This window comes from Cannabis sativa, chromosome 6, assembly GCF_029168945.1.
Source record: "Cannabis sativa cultivar Pink pepper isolate KNU-18-1 chromosome 6, ASM2916894v1, whole genome shotgun sequence".
NCBI classification, from domain to species: domain Eukaryota; kingdom Viridiplantae; phylum Streptophyta; class Magnoliopsida; order Rosales; family Cannabaceae; genus Cannabis; species Cannabis sativa.
In genome coordinates, this window is record NC_083606.1 from 61,780,102 (window position 1) to 61,801,084 (window position 20,983).

General features: G+C 32.4%; 1 non-coding gene and 1 pseudogene across 1 annotated transcript; one reads left to right on the forward strand and one right to left on the reverse strand.

The window, feature by feature from the left end:
* Window positions 1-2,855: 2,855 nt before the first annotated feature.
* LOC115696086 (small nucleolar RNA R71) lies at window positions 2,856-2,962 on the reverse strand. Its single transcript, XR_004007684.1, has one exon. It is a non-coding gene; the product is annotated as a small nucleolar RNA R71 (small nucleolar RNA).
* Window positions 2,963-3,019: 57 nt separating this feature from the next.
* Window positions 3,020-7,827, forward strand: LOC133039327 (uncharacterized; annotated as a pseudogene).
* The last annotated feature ends 13,156 nt before the right edge of the window (window positions 7,828-20,983 follow it).

Genomic DNA, 20,983 nt, shown 5'->3' on the forward strand with positions numbered 1-20,983 from the left:
TTGCAAATCCCACTCTCGGTCAGCCCTTTGACCCCAGCCGCACCGTTTGTTGACTGATCGAAGGGCTCCCATGCGTGCGTGAGCCACACTTCAGACAGGCGCAAGTGGTGCGCCAGACCCGCCTGCCAGCCTTCCTCCTGTGTGGTCCCCAGTCCGTCAGCGCCCAGCCTACCAGCTCGTGCCAAGTGTCCCTGCAGAAGGAAAAGAAGAAAAAAAATGGCTGATTAAATATGTTCAGACGAAAATTACAAATAAAATAAAAAAAAAATCCATAATTTTCTCCTACACTTTACACCTAAATATCTATTTTATCTTCCCAATTTATTTCACCTAAATAAACATTCCTATTTTATTTTACCCTATCTTTTTCACTATTTTTCCATCCAAACAAACATTTATTTTTTTCAATACTCTTACACATACTCTATTTATCCCTTCTCTTCCCAACACTAATTAAATTAATCATTTTATTTATTTTATTTTGATTATTTTAATCCTCAAATTTTGCCTATAAATATGGTGTAGGAAGACCATTTCAAAACACATCTCTTCACCCCCCTAAACACCTCTTCAACCCAAAACACTTTTCACTCTTCATTTTTACCATTTTCTTTCTACCATTTTTACATTTTGAAGAGCATGTCAAGTATGTTTATCTTTTGTAATTTTTATCTAGTTATGAGCTTCTAATCTTTTTTCAAGATTATTAAGATGATGATGAAGCAAAATGTAACTAGATAGTGTTTATGTTTGTATGTTGATTTCCCATTTGTGCTATAAAGTTCATGGATTTTTCTATCAAAAATATGTCTTTTTCATCTTCAATATCATGTATTTTTGATTGTTAAAGCATATTTCCACTTAGTTCTTCATTATTCAAAAATATAATACTCTTTGATTAAATGTCTTTCATTAAATTTTTTACATCTAATTCTTAGAATATAAGTGTTATATTTTGCCTAAACATAGTTTCTTTGATTTTGTGTAGTTTCATTAAATTGTAACACATTTAATGCTTAGAAATTATACCTTTTATAAGTGAAGAAAAATCCTACATTTTTGAAAATAACTTTTACTTAAAAGAAAAATATATTTTAGAAAATATAGTGTGATTTATTTCAACTATATATATATGAACTTGGAAATCAATATACTTATAAATACTATTGAACTTGCATTTTGTGGATTCTAATATCTTAATAATCTTATTTTACACATCTTATTGGAAAATTATTTTCATACTCACTCATCTTTAATCTTAAGTATTTTAGTTACTTGTCTTTTATTTTATTTTGCAAAACCAAAATCCTATCAAATATTTGGAGGTAGGTTAGAATATTCTTGTTTTGTTTGAAATAGTTTCTTTTGATGTTAGTCAACTCCCATGGGTTCGACCTTGCACTTACATGAACATTATATTCCGAAATGATTCGTGCACTTGCGAGTATAAAAATTAAAACACTCACTTTTGAGGACAACAAATTTTTGGCGCCGAGAAAGAAACGATCTTTCTACAAGGTAAGTAATATTCTTCTACTAGTTATTTTTTTTTTCTTTTCTCATTTTCATCAAAAAAAAAAAAGTTGAAAAAAAGAGAAAGTTATACATATATATTGTTATATATTACATATTATATAGTATACTATATATATATACATATTTATTGGTAGTTGATGGCATTTTGTGCCTCCTACATATATACTTGTTAGTTGAGTGCATTTTTGTCTCCTAACCTTTTTTTAGTAGTTGAGTGCATTTTGTGCCTCCTACATACTTGATAGTTGAGAGCATTTTTGCCTCCTATTATATCTCCTCTAGTGATGGCATTAGTGCCTCCTAGCTTTTATTTTTGTTTATTTTAGTTGATGGCATCTTGTGCTTCCTAAAATCTTATTATTGCTACTAATATTATTACTACTACTACTGCTACTACTATTATTATAGTTAGTTGATGGCATTTTGTGCCTCCTAACTTTTATAACTATCTATTATTATTATTGTCATTTTTTTTATTGCATTTAGTTAGTGTAATTTACTTACTTTGCTAAAAAAAAATACTTGAAAAAAAAAACTAAAAACAAAGCTTGTTCTTTCAACATAAGCAATTTTTGCTTAAAGGAAATTTGGCAAAGTTCCCATCCACACTTAATAATTAACCCCGGGGAGTTTTTATTAAGTTGTGAGTAAGTAGAATCAAATAGGCCTGGGAACAAGTCAAACCAAAAAAAAATTGAAAAATTAAAAAAATCATAATCTCTTCGAGTTATAAGTATGGTCTGTGGTTGCGGTTTATAACTGATCTTCCACATCATAAATTTGTCTTCTTGAGATTATTTTGTGTTACTTGGTGTTTCTTTGTGAAATTTGTGACATTGCATGCATCATTGGCAACGTGATTCTAAAAATCGTTTGGTAAAAAGAGTAGTAACTTTAGGTGAAATTGAAAGTGTTTTGAAAATCTAAGCATAATGGAACAAGAACCTAATATTGCGCAAGAAAAAACGCTCCTTGAATATTTTTCACCTATTTCATCTAATGCTCCATCATGCATTGTTTTGCCTACTACTAATGCCACTCATTTTGAACTTAAACCTTCAATCATTCAATTGTTGCCTTCTTTTTATGGTTTAGAAAGAGAAGACCCTTACATGCATGTAAAAGATTTCTTGGATATTTGCTCAACTTTTCGTTTTCAAAATTTTTCGGATGAATCGGTTAAGCTTAGGTTGTTTCCTTTTTCTTTAAAAGATAAAGCCAAAGCTTGGTTAAACTCACTTCCAACCGAAACCATAACAACTTGGGATCAACTTTTTAATAAATTTCTTGCCAAATTTTTCCCCATGTCCAAAACTGATAATTTAAGAAGAGAAATCTCCGAATTTTATCAAAAAGATAATGAAGAATTTTATGAATGTTGGGAAAGATTTAAAGATTTATTATTAAAATGTCCCTACCATGGTTTTGAAAATGGAGACTTGTAAAATATTTTCATGATGGTTTAACCCCTTCAAAGCGACAAATGATTCAATCTATGCATACTGGAAAATTTTTGAAATTACAAGGGCAAGAGGCTTGGGAAGCTCTTGAAGAATTATCTGTTAATTCACAACAATGGAATTATTCTGAGCCTACGTCTAGAGCAAATAATTCACCCAAAAGAGGAGGAAAATATGAAATTAAAGAAGAAACTGATTTGAGAACATCTTTTGAAAAATTAGCAAGAAAAGTAGAAGTCTTAGTCATAAGTCAAACTATGAATTCTCATGTTCAACCTAAAAAAGAGGTTTGTGCTAGTACTTGTCATAATGATCAATCGTTTCCTTCTTTTCTTGAAACATTTTCCGAAGAGGCTAATGCATTACATTCATATGGTAAACCAAATGATAGCCCATTTCCTAACACATACAATCCTAATTGGAGAAACCATCCCAATTTTTCATGGAGACAAAACCAACCACAAATGAACCAAGGAAACCAATTCAACATGCCAAATCAGAATCATGCCCAACCAAGTCAACCTTACCCTCTACAAAGAAAGCCTTCCTTAGAAGACACTTTACAACAATTCATGCAATCCACCCAACAAATCATGCAAAATCAATCTCAATCCATTGCCAAACTTGAGACACAATTGGGTCAACTTGCCAATGCCGTAACTGAGAGAGAAAAAGGGAGATTTCCTAGCCAACCCATCCCAAATCCTAAAGGCCAATATGAAGTAGGAGTTCCTAGTCATAAAGAAGAAGCCAAGTCTATTTCAACACTTAGGTCCAGAAAACAAATTGCCAAACCCGATTACATACCTCAAGTTGAAAAAGACCAAAGTCAACCTCAAAATTCCAACACAAATGACTTGTCAAAAGATAATGATCAAATTCTTCCTTCCATTCCAAAAGCTCCTTTTCCACAAAGATTACTTCCACTCAAAAAAGGCAACCAATATAGTGACATCTTAGAAGTGTTTAAACATGTAATTATCAACATCCCATTCTTAGATGCCATTAAACAAATTCCTGCCTACTCTAAATTCTTAAAAGACCTTTGCACTGTTAAAAGAAACACTGATGTTCCAAAAAAGGCATTTTTCACTGAACAAGTTAGCTCCATAATTCAATATAAAAGACTTGTGAAATATAAAGATCCTGGTTGTCCAACAATTTCATGCATCATTGGTGATCATTTTATTAACAAAGCTTTACTTGATTTAGGAGCTAGTGTGAATTTATTGCCTTACTCTGTTTATAAGCAACTTGGTCTAGGAGAATTAAAACCAACTTCTATAACACTTCAATTAGCTGATCGTTCTGTGAAAATTCCTAGAGGTATTATAGAAGATGTTTTAATTAAAGTGGATAAGTTCTATTTTCCTGTTGATTTCATTGTTCTTGATACTCAACCTGTTGAAAATGCTCATGCTCAAATACCCATCATTTTAGGTAGACCATTTTTAGCTACATCTAATGCAATTATCAACTGTCGTAATGGTGTATTGAAATTATCTTTTGGAAACATGACTGTTGAATTGAATGTTTTTAATGTTGCTAAATCTGTTGAGTGTGAGGAAATACATGAAGGGAACATGATTAACACGGAAAATATGTTTGAAATGGACATGAATGAATCTTTTGAAACTTATGCAAAAATGTTTGGAATGTGCTTAAATGTTGATGATTTTATTCATGATGTTAATTCTTTGCTTGAGTCTACCCCACTAATGGATACTGAAAAGTGGAAAGCCAAAATTGAACCATGTATTTCATTAGAGCATGTTGAGTCAACTCTTGAACCACCAAAGTTAGATCTCAAACCTTTGCCTAACACTTTGAAATATGCATTTCTAGGAGAGTCTAACACCTATCCTGTTATCATTGCATCTGATTTAGATGAAAAACAAGAAGCAAAGTTGTTAGATATCCTTAGAAAACAAAAAAAGGCCATAGGTTGGACCATGGGAGACATTAAGGGAATTAGCCCAGCTGTGTGCATGCATAGAATTCATTTAGAAGAAAATACTAAGCCCTCCCGAGAAAGTCAAAGAAGATTAAATCCAAACATGAAAGAGGTAGTAAGAGATGATGTAATTAAAATGTTAGATGTAGGGATCATTTACCCTATTTCTGACAGTCCATGGGTTAGTCCTGTTCAAGTTGTTCCAAAAAAGTCTGGGATCACTGTTGTTAAAAATGAACAAAATGAGTTAATCCCTACTAGAGTCCAAACTGGGTGAAGAGTGTGTATAGACTATAGAAAGTTGAATAGTGTCACTAGGAAAGACCACTTCCCATTACCCTTCATTGACCAAATGCTTGAAAGGTTAGCTGGCCATGCTTACTATTGCTTTCTTGATGGGTATTCGGGATATAACCAAATCCCTATTGCCCCCGAAGATCAAGAAAAGATTACCTTTACTTACCCTTTTGGAACCTTTGCATATCGTCGCATGCCTTTTGGTCTTTGTAATGCTCCTGCAACATTTCAAAGATGTATGATTGCAATATTTTCTGATATGGTTGAAAGAAATCTTGAAGTGTTAATGGATGATTTTTCTGTGTTTGGAAATTCTTTTGATGATTGTTTGCACCATCTTTCTCTTGTTTTAATTCGTTGCAAAGAAATGAATTTAGTTCTTAATTGGGAAAAATGTCATTTTATGGTTAAAAAGGGAATTGTCTTAGGTCATGTGATTTCATCTCAAGGAATAGAAGTTGATAAAGCAAAAGTAGATCTTATTTCAAAACTTCCTCCACCTAAGACAGTAAAAGAAATTAGATCATTCTTAGGCCATGCCGGTTTTAATAGAAGATTCATAAAAGACTTTAGCAAAATTTCACGCCCTTTATGTCATTTACTTGGAAAAGAAAATGCTTTTGTCTTTGATAATGAATGCCATGTTGCCTTTGAAAAATTGAAATCCCTTTTGACTAGTGCACCCATTATTCACCCTCCTGATTGGAATGTTCCTTTTGAAATAATGTGTGATGCTTCTGATTATGCAATTGGTGCTGTTTTAGGACAAAGAATTAAGAAGCTACCTCATGTAATATACTATGCTAGCAAAACTTTAAATGAAGCTCAATTGAAGTACACTATAACTGAAAAAGAATTGCTTGCTGTTGTGTTTGCATTAGAGAAGTTTAGGTCTTATTTGTTAGGATCTAAAATAATTGTCTATTCTGATCATGCTGCATTGAAATATCTCTTGTCGAAAAAAGATGCTAAATCTCGCTTAATCCGTTGGATCTTGCTTTTACAAGAATTTGATTTAGAGATACGTGATAAAAAAGGTTCTGAAAATGTTGTAGCTGATCATTTGTCTAGAATTGTTGTTGAAACTAATCATGATTCCACCACTATCATTGAAACTTTTCCTGATGAACAACTCATGCATGTATCTTCTTTTCCTTGGTATGCTGATATCGTCAATTATTTGGTCACTGGTAAAATTCCTTCTCATTGGTCTAAACAAGATAAATCTAAATTTTATGCTGAAGTGAAAAATTTCATGTGGGATGATCCTTATTTGTTTAAATATTGCCCTGATCAATAATAAGAAGATGCATTCCAAACTGTGATCAACCTAAAATCATATCTTTTTGTCATGATCATGCATGTGGTGGACATTTTAGTGGTAAGAAAACTGCTTTGAAAATTTTACAATGTGGATTTTATTGGCCTACTATTTTTCATGACACTTATATGTATTGCAAATCTTGTGAACGTTGTCAAAAATTAGGAAGTGTAACTAGAAGAAACATGATGCCTTTAAATCCTATTCTTATTGTTGAAATATTTGATGTTTGGGGCATTGATTTTATGGGTCCATTTCCTAATTCTTTTGGTAATTTATACATTCTTGTTGGTGTTGATTATGTGTCTAAATGGGTAGAAGCTATTGCATGTCACACTAATGACCACAAAGTTGTGCTTAAGTTTTTAAAAGAAAATATTTTCTCACGATTTGGTTCACCACGTGCCATCATTAGTGATAATGGTACACACTTTTGTAATAGGCCTTTTGAACATTTAATGAAACAATATGGCATTACACATAAAGTCACTACACCTTATCACCCACAAACTAGTGGTCAAGTTGAAATATCAAATAGGGAGATTAAGCACATATTAGAGAAAACTATCAACCTCACTAGGAAAGATTGGTCCCTAAGACTCATTGATGCATTATGGGCATATCGTACTGCATACAAAACGCCTATTGGAATGTCTCCCTATAGACTTGTTTATGGGAAGGCATGCCACTTACCCGTTGAGTTAGAACATAGAGCCTATTGGGCTATTAAGCAACTAAACTTTTCCTTAGACAAAGCGGGTGAGAAAAGAAAGCTTCAATTGAATGAGTTAGAAGAGCTTAGGCATGATGCATATGACTATTCGAAAAAGTATAAGGACCGAATGAAATTTTACCATGACAAAAATATTTTGAGAAAAGATTTTTCTCCCGGTCAAAAAGTCCTTTTATACAATTCTCGTTTGCATCTCTTTCCGAGAAAGTTAAGCTCTAGGTGGGTAGGTCCATACATTATTCGCACTGTTTTTCCACATGGAGCCATTGAAATTGAAAATCCTAATAATGGTAATGTATTCAAAGTTAATGGACAAAAATTGAAACCATTTTTAGAATTGAAAAATGTGGAAGTGGATGAAATCCTCCTTGAGGATCCAATTTACCATGATCCTTGATTGCTTTTATCAATTCTTGGTAATGTGTGTTTTTCTTTATGTTTTAGATTAACCTTTTGTTTTGATTTTTGTTATCTTTTTGTTGCTCTTGACATGCTCCAAGATGAGGTATGACCATTCTAAACTCTCAACTCTTTCACTTTTAATTTATATTTGTATTTTGAAACATTGAGGACAATGCATAAATTAAGTTTGGGGTGGTGAGTTCCTATGGTTATTTCTTTCATATGCTTAAAAATGGTAGAGTATTATTTTTCACTTTTAAAATTATTATTTGGATGCCAAAGTAGTTATATTATATAATTTTTTAAAAAAAATAAAAAAATGTTTATTATTATTTTTCTAGTAAAAAAAAAAACCAAAAAAATATTTATTTTATATATATATATTTATGCCTTAAAAAAAAAAAAAAAAACTCTTTGGTGATATCCCCTTTTCCTATGATAATACCCTTGATTGAGGTTGATTTTAATTTATACAAATATGAATATCTTTTAAGCTTTATTTTTAATTCTTGGGTCAATTTAGCTAAAAAATCAAATTTTGAAAAAAAAAAATTTATTCATCTTGTTATGTGAAATAAATATTTTGTCACAATAATTTTTCCAAAATTCACATAATAATTTGATGAATAGATTTCAAATTTAGAATTTAAAATATATTTTCAAAGCAAGATTGACTATTGAATTAATTACACAACCTTAATTTTTATTCATATTTTATATAAGCTATTTTCAATATGCAATTTTTGAGGACATTTTTGATATCACCAAATTTTTTTATTTTTTAAAAAAATGTGTGTTTTAATTTTTCTTTTGCTTGAGGACTAGCAAAATTTTAAGTTTGGGGTTGTGATAACTCTAGGAATTAGAGTTATTTTTACTTTTTTTCTTAAACTAAAATTGGTTTAGTTCTTAAGTTTTTAATTAATTTAGTAATTTTTTTAATTATTTTTGAATTTATTAGCTTTATTGTAATTTTATATGTTTTTGTGCGTTTTTATAATTATTTTATTATAATATGTTATGTGGTATTTAATATTAATTTTATTTTAGTTTTCTCATTAATTTTATGTATTTTTAGGTGTATTTGGAAGAAAAAGATTCGGATTAAATTGAAGAAATATTGGAGAAATGGAGCCAAAAGTGTAATTCTCAAAAGAAAATCAGATGAGGCCCTTTGCAAATCCCACTCTCGGTCAGCCATTTGACCCCATTCGCACCGTTCGTTGACTGATCGAAGGGCTCCCACGCGTGCGTGAGCCACACTCTAGACAGGCGCAAGTGGTGCGCCAGACCCACCTGCCAGCCTTCCTCCTGCGTGGTCCCCAGTGCGTCAGCACCCAGCCTACCAGCTCGCGCCAAGTGTCCCTGCAGAAGGAAAAGAAGAAAAAAATGGCTGATTAAATATGTTCAGCCGAAAATTACAAATAAAATCCAAAAAAAAAATCCATAATTTTCTCCTACACTTTACACCTAAATATCCATTTTATCTTCCCAATTTATTTCACCTAAATAAACATTCCTATTTTATTTTACCCTATCTTTTTCACTATTTTTCCATCCAAACAAACATTTATTTTTTTCAATACTCTTACACATACTCTATTTATCCCTTCTCTTCCCAACACTAATTAAATTAATCATTTTATTTATTTTATTATGATTAATTTAATCCTCAAATTTTGCCTATAAATATGGTGTAGGAAGACCATTTCAAAACACATCTCTTCACCCCCCTAAACACCTCTTCAACCCAAAACACTTTTCACTCTTCATTTTTACCATTTTCTTTCTACCATTTTTACATTTTGAAGAGCATGTCAAGTATGTTTATCTTTTGTAATTTTTATCTAGTTATGAGCTTCTAATCTTTTTTCAAGATTATTAAGATGATGATGAAGCAAAATGTAACTAGATAGTGTTTATGTTTGTATGTTGATTTCCCATTTGTGCTATAAAGTTCATGGATTTTTCTATCAAAAATATGTCTTTTTCATCTTCAATATCATGTATTTTTGATTGTTAAAGCATATTTCCACTTAGTTCTTCATTATTCAAAAATATAATACTCTTTGATTAAATGTCTTTAATTAAATTGTTTACATCTAATTCTTAGAATATAAGTGTTATATTTTTCCTAAACATAGTTTCTTTGATTTTGTGTAGTTTCATTAAATTGTAACACATTTAATGCTTAGAAATTATACCTTTTATAAGTGAAGAAAAATCCTACATTTTTGAAAATAACTTGTACTTAAAAGAAAAATATATTTTGGAAAATATAGTGTGATTTATTTCAACTATATATATATATATGAACTTGGAAATTAATATACTTATAAATACTATTGAACTTACATTTTGTGGATTCTAACATCTTAATAATCTTATTTTACACATCTTATTGGAAAATTATTTTCATACTCACTCATCTTTAATCTTAAGTATTTTAGTTGCTTGTCTTTTATTTTATTTTGCAAAACCAAAATCCTATCAAATATTTGGAGCTAGGTTAGAATATTCTTGTTTTGTTTGAAATAGTTTCTTTTGATGTTAGTCAACTCCCATGGGTTCGACCTTGCACTTACATGAACACTATATTTCGAAACGATTCGTGCACTTGCGAGTATAAATTTTAAAACACTCACTTTTGAGGACAACAGTCAACACAGTGGAATGTGATTGTGATCATATGAATCAAAAGACTAAGTCCCTGTTTCATCAGTGTTTTGGATTTACACTAATGTGATAATCAGCGATGATGTGTACTTACACTTGGAGTAAGTGTTATGTTCTTTCCAGGACATTAGTAAAGTATACTAGTTTCGAATGTATGGAGTATACATTGGACTGGACCGATATTGCAACTTAGTTAAGATATTGTAAACTTACCATCATATCTTTCCAAGTCAATATCAGTAGTTGATCTTAAGATTAAAAGAATCTAAATTCTGATATGCTTAGCCTCAACTCAGGAGTACTATTCATATTCTTTGATTTATTAGTTAAGCCTACTTTTGGGTCAGGGTGATACGTATATTTTGGGAACATGATAGTATGATTGAGTGGGAGTGATGAACATAAAGATAGAATCTATAGCTTCTACTTGTGTATAGAAGTCAAGTGATGATTCCCTTCGAGCTTAGCTAAATAGAAGTAAATGGATGAGCTCTTGTTTAAGTGACTAATTCTAAGATCACTAAACATCATTTACAGGTAGCTAAGTGTTTTAAGGGGCAAAATACGTTGAGGGGTGAGAACGGTAAAATTATCCCATCTCGATGTAAATCATCTATATAGAGGATCTTTGATCACAATAAGATTATAACAATGGTTAAATGAGATAGCATATCTATATCGTGGAACATATAATATGCTCTATATAAGTCTGAGAGTGCAATTCTAAGTTCTAAGAGTGGATTCACTTATTGGAAGCTCAGCATATAGATCCATGGTCCCCATTCTAGTTGAGACTATACTGCTTGTAAGACTCAATAATTGATTTGTGATTAATGAATTATAATTCTAAAGTTAGACTATGTTTAATTTGTGAATTTTCACTAAGCAGGGGCGAAATTGTAAAGAAAAGAGATTTTAGGTTTATTTATTTATTAATAGACTTTATATGTCTTATTAATAATTAAATTAAATGACAATATTATTTAATAATCTATTTTAGTTATTAAATAATTAGTTTTGTCATTTAAAAGGTTAGAATTGGAAAATTGGCATTTTTGAGAAAATAGAAATAAAAATTGTGAAAACTGCAAAAACCAAGTGGGGCCCATTAACACCTATGGCCGGCCACTTGGATAGCTTTTTCCAATTAATATTTTCATTATTTTAATGCCAAATAATTAATAACCTAAACCTAGTAGTTGCCTATAAATAGAAAGTGATGGCTCAGTCAAATCATAAGTTTTCATAACCTTTTCTGTTAGAAAATTCTTTCTTCAGAAAACTGAGCCTTCCCTCTCTCTTCTATAGCCGAACCTACCCTCTCTCTTTTCCTCTTCATAATTTCGAAACCCTCAGTGATAGAGTAGTGCCCACACACTGCAAGTGGTACCTCAATCATAGATTGGAAGAGTGTGAAGGATCACACACAAAGAGAAGGACATTCGGGCTCAGATCTTGATTATACTCTGCGACAGAAAGGATACAAGGGTTAGAGATCTGAGTGGAAGGAGACATTATTCTGATGCATCAATGTAAGGTTTTCTTAACTTTATATGTGTTTATTTATCGTTTTAGAAAGTTCATATTTAGGGTGTTAAACAACATACTTGTGAGTAGATCTTAGATCCTGGTAAAATAAGTTCCAACAGTCTATTCAATGGACTTAACAAAACTTCTTGTTCCTAGTATTATAGGTTTGAGTTTATCTAAACCTATGGCTTGTGGTATACCTGGTAATTACTTACTCTAATGCAAGCAACTTACTTTAGTAAGATGCTGAAGCATTTTCTCTCTAATGGCAATCTATAGAAGCTTCTCGACTTCAAGACATAAATTTTATTTATCTAAGGAAAAGTCTCAACTATTCCAGAAAAGATAAAGCCATGAAAGAATTCCTTAAATCAACAGTGAGAGGTCTCAGATATACTTTAGTATGCCTTAGACCAGACACCTGCTGTTGAGTGGGAGTAATGAGTAGGTATTAGATTAATCCAGGAAAGGAACATTGGAAGACAATCAAGTAAATCTTAAGATCAAGAAGAGGAACTATATGTTAGTCGATAAGGGTGTATTTAATACTCTTAGACTACAGCACATCAGATTTCTAGACTTGCCTTTGTGCTAGAAAGTCTGCTGATAAGATGGTGATTACTCTGGGGGTGGAGTAGTGATTTTGGAGAAGTGTAAAAACCTATCTTAAGTCTCTTAGTCTACCAGAGAGAGACTGAATGTTAAAGATGCAAGAAAGGTACTTATTCAGTCTAAGGAAAGTTCTAATTTAAGTTGATCTGAAATTGAAAAATTTCCAGCTTAAATATTATTTTTTATTTAATTAAATTCATTAAAATAGAAATAATTAAGTATCTAGAATAAAATCAACTTAATTATTAATTATAATGCAATATCTAAGAAAAAATTTTCTAATTTAAGTTGGTTTAAAATTAATTAATAAATTAATTTTCAACTTAAATATACTTTCTAATTTAATTAAATTTCACGAAATAGAAACAAATAATTAAGTATTTTGAATAAAATCAACGTAGTTATTAATTCTAATTTAAGTTCTAAGAAAATATCTTAATTTAAGTTGGTTTAAAATTAATTAATAAATTAATTTTCAACTTAAATATATTTTTCTACTTAATTAAATATTAGAAAATATAAATTAGTTACTAGAAATTTCTATCTAGAATATTTCATTAAACTAAGTGTATTTATTCTAAATTAATTTTAAAATAATCCAATAAAAAAATAATTTAATTTATTACAAAATTAATTATGTTGTTAATTCAATTTTAATTAGGTTAAACTAGTAAAATTAGCTTAGTACAATTATTTAAATAAGGCTAATGGGCATTCACAATTAGGGTTATTCATGTGAGAGAGGGTTGGGTTCAGTATGTCGTACCCACTACTAATGGCCCATAACTCTTACACAAGGCACAAATGAGAGAAATTTAACTATTTTTTAAATAACTGTTATTCATTAAATAAGTCTAAGTGATATTTTATTCTAGCAACCTAGTCCATTTAAATATTTAAAAATAAATGGGCTTCTTATAGGCATCTAAGTCCAAAAGCAAACATATAGGTTGACACAGGTAAAATTAATTTGGATGGGCCCTATCATGTTTCTACGTTTACACAGATGTAAGAAATATAAAATTTACCTATTACAAATTATTTATAAGATCAATTGATAATTGGACAATGATTAAAATCAGATCATTGGATCTGTCAACAAGTTAATCATAGCAATTTAGATCAAATAAATAATATGTTTGTTAAAAAAAAATTGAATAAACAATATAAATATAACAAACAATGTCCATGTAACAAATGTGAAATAAGATATTAATATAATTAAATTATTATTTTAACTAACCAACTATTTTTGAAAATTTAGGGTTGTTAATAACAACCTTAAATATCTTTTCAAAATTTAAAATTAAAAATGTTGCCCCTGATTTTGCCCAAAATACGTAGACCAACCGGACGATGACACGTGGATGGAAATGGTAGCATTTGAATAAAACAGCTAAGTCTTCTTAAAGTAAAAGATTATATTAGACATGCCTCCTGGAGAAGGCATGTAAGTCTCGTGTGCTCCTGGAGAGCCAGATGGCAACATATCATCTCCGGGAGGTGTCAGGTTTCATCTGAACAGTCATCTCGCATTTAATGCCACATGGGAGGAGGCGTATTGAAACTGCCATACGCAGTAAAGTCTGACGGCACAACCACCAATCGGTACCCACTAGGCTATGACCAATAAAGTCTAGTGACGACTATTCTGTGAAGAATCACATCAGTCAAAAGAGATTAAGGACTACCCTCATAAAATCCCTACAGAGCCTAGGGATTAGACCATGCATTACCTATGATAAATTCATTGGGAATGTGTGGCTTTACTGATAGTTACAGAAATGCATGTACCTTATTTCTAGGGATCACCCCACAAAAACACTATAAATACGCCCCAAAGCTCATTAAAGAGGGGTCGAGAATTCTGGGTTTCAAAAGAACTAGAAGAGTAAAAACTCACCAAGAACATTCTCTGTATTAAATACTATCATAAATACACAGACTTGTGGACTAAGGCTCATTAACGCCTCAACCACATAAAAAACCTCCCTCTTTATTTCTTACAGCTCTCTAAATCATTATTATTTTATTGGTTGCCGAAAACCTCGGTCAACATTTGGTGCTTTCATTGAGAGCTGAAGAAAGCGTCTGTAAGTAGACACAGCATTACAACAAAACAACAATGGTGGAGACTCGAAGCACTCGCCAACCTCGCCCTCTTCAAGATGCTCAAGATTTAAATGACGAAGAGGTGGCCTCAAGAGCAACCGTGGGTTCCGAGGAAGAAGAATGAATTCCTGATGATGACTACGAAGGAAACCTCGATGAGTACGCCTACGACGAAGGCAGCTACTCAGAATTGGTGCTCTTAAGGCAAAAGGCTGTCGATCACGAAGCTGAAATAGCAGCCCAAAAAGAGCAAAACCAAAGGATGCAAGAGGTGATGCTGGCCATGCAAAAAGCCATGGAGGCAGCAGGAATCCACATGCATCCTAAAGCCATCCCTGATGGGCTTGGAAAGGGGCTAGAGGAATCCTCACCAAGTACCCAAAAGCAGGAATCTAGGGAACCAAGCCCTATAAGGTATCCCGCTGAAGGGAATTCAAAAGAAAAACCCTACTTCCACTCCTGGGAAAAAGAAAAAGGTGCAGGATCCGCGAAAGGTCTGCTCGGATTTCCCGAAAGGGAAAGGTCCACAGAGGGGCAAACTTCAAAAAGGGAGTCTTGGCCCTCTGTGGACCAAGAGCCCGGAGGGAGAGGAAGGATGGGACAGAAATGTCCTCCCATTGATCTGAGGAACCAGATTAACGGGAACCAATGTGACCTTCAGAATCACCCCATCGGACCCATGGTCCGACCATCGGACCTGGAGCATTTTTTTTTTCTGCGATTTCAGAGAGAGAGGAAGAGAGAGTAGGTTTTCGGGGAGCGACTTTTGGGCGCTCCGAGAGAGTGGGGCTGGGTCGGGGTGTTGGTGCGGGTGGTTAGAGGTGGCGGTGAGGGTCGGAGGTGGCGGTGAGGGTGGGCAGTTGGGATGTGAGATAGAGAGAGAGAGAGAGAGAGAGAGAGAGAGAGAGAGAGAGAGAGAGAGAGAGAGAGAGAGAGAGAGAGAGAGAGAGAGAGAGAGAGAGAGAGAGAGAGAGAGAGAGAGAGAGAGAGAGAGAGAGAGAGAGAGAGAGAGAGAGAGAGAGAGAGAGAGAGAGAGAGAGAGAGAGAGAGAGAGAGAGAGAGAGAGAGAGAGAGAGAGAGAGAGAGAGAGAGAGAGAGAGAGAGAGAGAGAGAGAGAGAGAGAGAGAGAGAGAGAGAGAGAGAGAGAGAGAGAGAGAGAGAGAGAGAGAGAGAGAGAGAGAGAGAGAGAGAGAGATGATGCAGAGAGAGAGAGAATTGTGAGGGGGGTATTTTTGGGGTTTTGAAAAAAAAAAGGTATAGGTTTTTTATGGTTTAAGTTTTTGGTTTAATAATAAATTTTTTTAATTTTTTAAGTATATAAAATCAAAATTCCCTTATCAATATCTGAACCTGGATCTCTTTCTCTGATTCTTTAGTGCTGAAACTCCTTCTTACTGAAAGTCTTTCTTCACGATCTTCCTCACTATGGTTGAGGTATCACTTGCTGTGTGTGGGCACTACTCATACACTAAGAATTTAGAAATTGAAGAGAGAAGGAAGAGAGCAAAGTGGCGGCTAAAGATAGGGAGAGAGAGAGGCTCAGTTTTTTCTGAATCAGAAGTGTAATTTTCCTGAAGCCTTCACTATCTATTTATAGCATTCCACTAGGGTTAGGTTTGAATTATTTTGCATTAAAATAATAAAAATATCAGTTTAAATTGCCTACAAAAGTGGTCGGCCATGCATAGTGGATTTGGGCCTCACTTTTTGCAATTTTGCAGTTTTATCTTTTCTGCATCTGATTTTCTAAAAAACGCCAATTTTCTAATTCAACCATTTAAATCCGAATTCTAACTATTTAATAACTATAAATAATTATTAAATAATATTGTCATTTATCATATTTATTAATTGAACCATACAAAGTATCATAATTAAAAAATATGCCCCTAAAACTCTTTCTTTACAATTTCGCCCTTACTTAGTGAAAAATTCACAAATAGACATAGTCTAATTTGAGAATTATAATTGATTAATCAAAACCAATTACATGAGTCTTACAAGCAATATTATCTCAACTAGTGCGGGGACCATGGGTCTATATAACCGAGCTTCCAATAAGTAGATCAAGAATTTATTACTAAAATTCACTAACTTATTAATTCTTCGTTGAATCCACGCATAGAACTTAGAATTGCACTCTCAGTATATAGAATGCTCTATATGTTCCACCATATAGACACATCATTAGTTATCCATTGTTATAATCCTAATTTGATCAATGATCCTCTATATGAATGATCTACACTGTAAAGGGATTAGATTACCGTTACACCCTACAATGTATTTATTCCTTAAAACACTTAACCCCGTATAAATGATATTTCAGCTTATGTGAAATGAGTACTCCACCATTTATGTTCGTTTGGTCAAGCTCGAAGGAGATCATCCTTTGCTTACTATTCGCCAGATAGAAGCTATAGATTCCATGTTTATGGTAGCGCTCCCACTCAATTGCACTACCGTGTTCCCAAAATGTACGTATCACCCTGACCTAAAAGTAGGCTTAACTAACAAATCAAAGAACACGAATAGCCTCTCGAGATTGAGCCTAATCATAACAGGATTAAGATCATTTGATCTAGGATCAACTAGGAGATATTGACTTGAATAGATATTACGGTAAGTTTAATAATCCTAAGTCAAAGTTCAATATCGGTCCCTTCCGATGCATACTCCATGCATCCAACCTGAGCTTTACTTTAACCAATGCTCTGGAAAGAACATAGCACTTCTCCAAATGCAAGTAAACTCTGTTGTAGATTATCATATCAGTAAAACCCTATGTCTGATAAATCTAGGAAACTTTATTCACATAGTCATGTTTACTTTCCAATGTGTTGACAGCACAATAAACAGGATCAAGTATGTGAAAAGGGTTTCAGATGAATTCATACATTATATACATAGAATCATGAAATAAATCATGTGAACCATGCAACATTAAGTGTTATTTCTAATCTATATTATTAAGTAAATATGGTTATATTGAAATGAATTTTATTTAGGGCATAAAACCCAACAAACTCCCACTTGCACTAATATAAAACAAAAAGTGCGTTTCAAATAATCTCAACACCTCGATATACAAATCAAGTGTAGTAGTAGTAAACTCCTCGTAATAGGATCTGAAAGGTTGAATTAACCACAACCTTTTCTCCACCATTACTCTTCCCTAATCACAAAATTATTGATAATGTGAAATTCCTCTCTATATGTCTACTCTCTTGGGATACTGGATTCTATACATACCTTTGGCAACTACTTTTGGTTAATCAGGAAATTAACACTAGTAGTTTAGGCAATTTGGAATGGTGCCAAAAATGTATAGAACTTTTCTTAGACTGAATAAGTACCTTTCCTGCAACTTTAACATTCAGTCTCTCTCTGGTGGACCTAGAGACTTCAGATAGGTTTTTACACTTCTCCAAAATCACTATTCCACCCCCAGAGTAATCACCATCTTATCAGAAAGATTTTCTAGCACAAAGGCAAATTTCGAAATCTGATATGGTGTAGTCTAAGAGTTTTAAACACACCCTTATAGACTAACATATAGTTCCTCTTCTTAATCTTAAAATTTACTTGATTGTCTTCCAATGTTCTTCTCCTGGATTAATCTGATACCTACTCATTACTCCGACTCAACAACAGGTGTCTGGTCTAAGTCATACAAAAGCATATCTGAGACCTCTCACTGTTGATATAAGAAATTCTTTCATGGCTTTATCTTTTCTGGAATAGTTGAGACTTTTCCTTAGATAAATAAAATCTATGCCTAGAAGTCGAGAAGCTTCTGTAGATTGCCATTAGAAAGAAAATGCTTCAGCATCTTACTAAAGTAAGTTGCTTGCATTAGAGTAAGTAATTACCAGGTATACCATAAGCCATAGGTTTAGATAAACTCAAACCTATAATACTAGGAACAGGAAGTTTGTTAAGTCCATAGAATAGACTTATTAACTAAAATTTCCTTTTATGTCCTTGTAATAGAAAACTTTAGGTTACTCCATGTGAATGGATCAAACTATAGTTTTCTTTGGCTTTCTTCTTAGTTTCTTATCTTGACAATCCATTACTTGTTTGAACTCACAATGGATTTTAATCACTAGTGTCTCCCAAGTCATGAGAAGGTGAGTTCCTAGAAACTCTCCCACTACGACAAGGTACCGTGAATTATGTCTAAGAAAACTAAATGGTATTGATCTCTTCAGTTGTGATAAGACAACAGAGGCAGTGGGATCATCATATGTCAAATAAGATGATAGAACACTTTTGGAATCAAGAATCAAATATCTCCTTTATTTTCAGACTTAGTCATTATCTTAGAAAAGTAGTATTTGTTTAAATAAACACTTTCTTATCTATTGACTATGGGATGGTCCACCCCTAATCACTTAGAATAGCTAACAAACCATGGTTAACAGTTCTAGCTTTTCTTAAGATTTTGATTAGGTCATCCACGAATCTAGTAATGATTTACATTAAGTATACAACCATTACATCATTCTGAAATTTTATTACCATAGAAGGATTTAGGCAACGACTAGTAACTAATCATCAATATGCAACTTTAAATTTCTAGGGAGGTAAGTTTGGATATAATTCAAAAATCAATTTAATGATCTTTGAATTGCATATCTACTAACTATTTCTCCACCCCTATCAGTTCGCAAGATCTTTAACCACTTACCTTAATGGTTTTAACCATTGCTAAAAATTAATGAAATTTTTCAAACATTTCAAATTTCTTTGCATAAGGTATAATCTAGAGTGATCGTTTTAAGAATACAACGAAAAACTCATATCCACCCCTGAATGTACATCCATCTGCGAATGAGATGAATTACTTTCAGTGGATATAGGCATATTAACTCTTTGCAGAGATTGATCTTGTCAAATCCACTATGAACAAGATACAAATGCCATAGATAAAAAAAATGTGGTAGTGTCTTTTGATGACTTAGGTTTTGTTACATCAAAGAATTCTTAGAATAGTGCAAGTGGATCCTGGTCACAGAATACCTAACTCATATTCCATACAGTTTGAATCCATTAATAGAAGATGGATATTAAACACTTGGAAAGTGTAACTGTATTACTTCCTGGAAATAGAAATATAAGAAAATTTCTGTTTGGATTCTAAAATTAAAGTCAAAGACTTAAATTCAACCAAATATAATGAGTAATTCTATCTTGGACCACCACTACTAATTTAACTCTAAGTCTGATTTGCCCTTACAAGTAGGAGATTTCTAAGATTGAGGATTTATATCAATTGGGAATAGAATTTCGGGATTATAATCATATGCGTCATTTAATTTCTTAAGAGAAAATATAATGACATGAAATGATTTTTAGACCATTCATCCAATGATATATTATTGAGCTAATTCGAAATGAATAAGCTAAGAGGAATTAGGATAATTTCGTTTATAAATAAGAATCCAAGGATGATTCGATTAGCGAGTGTCAAAGTAATCTTATTTATGTAATCTTCTTGTTTCATATTGTAAAAATACTAGTCTAAGGTGTCATCAATTGATGAACAGCTAGATGTTGCATATACAATATTTATCTTTCGAGATCTTACACTATTATGTATGTCTAATGGTGAAAATCCATTAGGGATTTATCTCATTAGAAAAACAAACATGTTAGACCAACAATGAAGATTCGAAATTAAACTACAATTTAATAATAGAAAATAACATGGTTCAATATAAATTCATACACAATTCAGAAATTATTAAACATATAGCAAGTACGAATGACAAGTGAAAATACTAAAACATACAATCTTAAATAATTTCCAAGGTTTCCAACAAACTGATACAGTGTCCCGGTAGGCGAGAGTCAAAGTATCATTTATTGAATAGAGTTGTCAGCTCATCTAAAATAGAAACCATTCTAGCAACCTTTTATTCGATCAAAATAAGAATCCAACGTTGTCCCGGTAGGCGAGAGTCAAGGTTATTCTCATTTTATGAGCTTCCACCATTGTTTCATGTTTTATAAGTTTATCTCTAAGTAATCACCGTAGGGGAGAGTCTAATAGAGACGAAAACTTACAAAACACTTATCAAATGAGATCTTACGGTGTTAAATGCGTTCAACGAATAACCATCCATAGGGGGACGAAGTCTAGCGTCTCGAGGTTATATTGAAAAAATTTAACTATTGTAAGACCAACAATGGAGATCGAATATCTTAATAATAATAAAGCTCATTATTTAAAGTGAGTTGTATTTTCTTTGATTCTCTTTATTTAATCTATTTATTTTAAATATATATCTATTTAATTAAAATTTTTCAATTTAGAATAAAAAATTCTAAATGTAAATTTTAAT